This window comes from Nicotiana tabacum, chromosome 14 (genome assembly GCF_000715075.1).
Source record: "Nicotiana tabacum cultivar K326 chromosome 14, ASM71507v2, whole genome shotgun sequence".
Taxonomy (NCBI): Eukaryota; Viridiplantae; Streptophyta; class Magnoliopsida; order Solanales; family Solanaceae; genus Nicotiana; species Nicotiana tabacum.
This window is the reverse complement of record NC_134093.1, coordinates 109704981-109708338: the sequence shown is the minus strand read 5'-3', so window position 1 is coordinate 109708338 and position 3358 is coordinate 109704981.

The following is a 3358-nucleotide window of genomic DNA, read 5'->3' as shown; positions in this document are numbered from 1 at the left end:
AACTTCCACCGCAGCGCATTGCCCGGTTTAAACATATCAATTTATTTTAAAATACGAGGACCTCGGCCTCAGTTCTGAAACATAAGTAATATGCACATCTTGTCAATCGAAACTTTCCATTTTCTCCTTTTAAATAACTTTCGTTAAACAAAATCACAACACATAATGAACCTCACACCAATAGGGCATATAATTCATAATTTGTAATTAATTATCCATAAATTACATCAAAACTTACCGAAATATGTAACAGAAGCCACATTTAGCCTCACAACTCTTATTAGTGACCAACATGGAATGATAGGCATAGTTATCTCCATAGAATCTCCCAACAGGAGTAAACACATAAGTAGATATTAGAATTACGAAGCTTTCTCATAAGTGGAGCACAATAAGAGGACTCGTCTTGATACTCAAAACCGAATCAAGTTAAGGAAATTATTCCTTTATTTTAAATCGAGGTCGTACCCATAACGATACCATCTGATGTAATGACCTCCGCCATAACATAAAACAAATATACTAATAGTTGGGTCTCCACCTCTAGGACGCCTTCTACCTGCCTGTCCTCCACCCCTAACTGGTAGTGTGGATGGTGTAGTAACTACAATGGGGCACGTAGACTGAGTGCTTTGATGAAATCTCTCCCAAGTCTGGGACAATTTTCTCATGATGTGCCTAGTATCACTGTATTCATAACAACCCCTTCGCGGGTTTGGCTGCTCATATTAAGTCTATGCCAGATAACTGGAATAACCATTATAGGAAACACATGTAAGTGGTGAATTAAAAACAAATTACTGTAGCACCTCGATTAATCCGATGTGCGAACTGGGCTAGCTGACTGCCCGAGCCCCCGCCATAATGATTTATACTCGCAGAGTATAATCCACTGAATCCCCCAAAACCTCAAGACGTCTTGGCCTCCTTAGTTTCCTTTTTCCTCACCCCGAGCACGTTATAATATCTTGGCAATTTCTACCACTAGTGGAAATGAAGTATCAGGCTATAGCTCCTGAGTCATAAAATTTTACGATCATAATTGTGTCCTTTAATGAGTCCGTGGACTCGCTCTCTGGCTATAGGAAGCAAAGTAGGAATATGACAGGCTAACATATTGAACCCGATGGCATATTATGACACTGTCATGGTGACTTGATGCATCCATTCAAACCCTATGGTCCACGCATTACGGAGAGTCCGGGAAACAAACTCTTTCAAAAGCATTCTGAGAACTGAGCCAAGTGGGCGGTGTTGCATTGGCTGGTCTGCCCTCTTCAAAGGCTTGCCACAGACACCTATGGAGAATTATCTCTCCCAAGGCCAATTTCTTCTTTTGTTATGCTGAGTCACCACTGTTCAGCTGACCCATTTCTTAACATACTCTTTGAATCTTCTTTGGGGTTATCTCTTACCCCTATTTATGCACAAAGGTCACAAAATTAGAGCTCCATACAGGCAAATCTTAGCACGAACCACATAGTCCAGAACCTCCTCAACCACTGTACTTCCTCCGAAGCACCCCAAAATCTGCAACCATGACGTCCATGTTGAGTAGAAATTCTGTAAATTTAAAGTTGTTTCTCTAACTCCTTTGGTACTGAAGTATAGGATTATTAAGTAGGCGGACATACCGCAAGTCCCAACCTTATCCTCCATAAAATCTTAGGCCTTAAACATGTGTAAATTTTTGAGGAACCTTTCAGTACCACATATATACATTTCAGGCCAAAACTGATATAACTCATGACCCCGCAATCGATCCATTGATAGTGGATTTTCCCCCACTCGGCGCGAAGTCATAGTTCACCACGTCCGATGATCCACAACAATAACCTTCACAACTCGTATAAATCAATCAGATGCCAAGGTCCGTTGCACCCCTCACATGATTCACTGGTTGATCTCTCAATACGTCCGCATCTTCAGTCAGAACCACACGTTGAGGCAATGTTGAGCATCTATGGCTCTCTCGTAATCCATCTGCGGCATTACGAACCGTTGACGCACAACTGATACCGAGTGCGCAATATCATACACAAGTGGATATAAAGGAATATGAGATATATGTTTCAAGATAAATCAATACCGCACGATAAGGAATGAAAGAAGTGAAATTGTTCCTAAACTCCATAGCCTCTGAGAGATAAGTACAAACGTCTCTGTACCGATCCTTCAGACTCTACTAAGCTTGCTCGTGACTCGTGAGACCTATGTAACCTAGTGCTTTGATACCAACTGTCACGACCCGAAATTCCCACCTTCGGACCGTGATGGCGCCTAACATTTCACTTGCTAGGCAAGCCAACGTTAGAATAATATTATCCATTTTTAAAATAATTTTTGAATTTGTTAATAACAAAGAACAAATGCGGAAGTAAAGTCTAAAGTATAGTGAATAATCCATAAATAAATTACGGTGTCTAATAACCATCCCAGAATTGGTGTCACAAGTGCACGAGCTTCTAGAATAAATACAAATAAAGGTCTGAATAAAAGAAAGATGTCTAGAAACAAACACACAGCTAAGGTTAAGTAGACGGGGACTTCAGAACTGCGAACGTCGTGCAGTTATACCTCAAGTCTCCTTTGAGTAGCTGAAATCCGAGCAAGTCTATTTTACGTCGCTGGGACCAACTCCAAAATCTGCACAAGAAGTGCAGAGTGTAGTATCAGTACAACCGACCCCATGTACTGGTAAGTGCTGAGCCTAACCTCGACGAAGTAGTGACGAGGCTAAGGCGGGTCACTTACATTACCTGTACGCAATATTAGTAACAACAACAATAATAGAAATAAATCAGGTAACTCGTTTATAATAATTGAAGCCAACGCAGCAGTCATAACCAATTATCATTTCCATCAATTCTGTTGCAGCGTGCAACCCGCTCACACAATATATTCATATTTAGTTCTGTTGTAGCATGCAACTCGCTCTCACAATATATTCACATTCAGTTCTGTTGCAGCGTGAAACCCGCTCTCACAATATATTCACATTCGGTTCTGTTGCAGCGTGCAACCCGCTCTCACAATATATTTATTTTAATCAAGTCTGTTGCGGCGTGCAACCCGATCCTCCAATATGGACATTTTAATAAGTCTGTTGCGGCGTGCAACCCGATCCTCCAATATATTCATTATAATCAATTCTATTGCGGCATGCAACCCGATCCTCCAACATATTCATTTACCAATTCTTATTCCCCAATAAATGCAACAATTAATATAAAATTATAAGACAACAAGAATACAATAATTATGATTTAATTATGAAACAAACAAAGGCAAATAACAAGTTATTATGGAAATCAGAGAGAAAATATGCAGTTTAATATTTAATATGCTAAATGTCAAA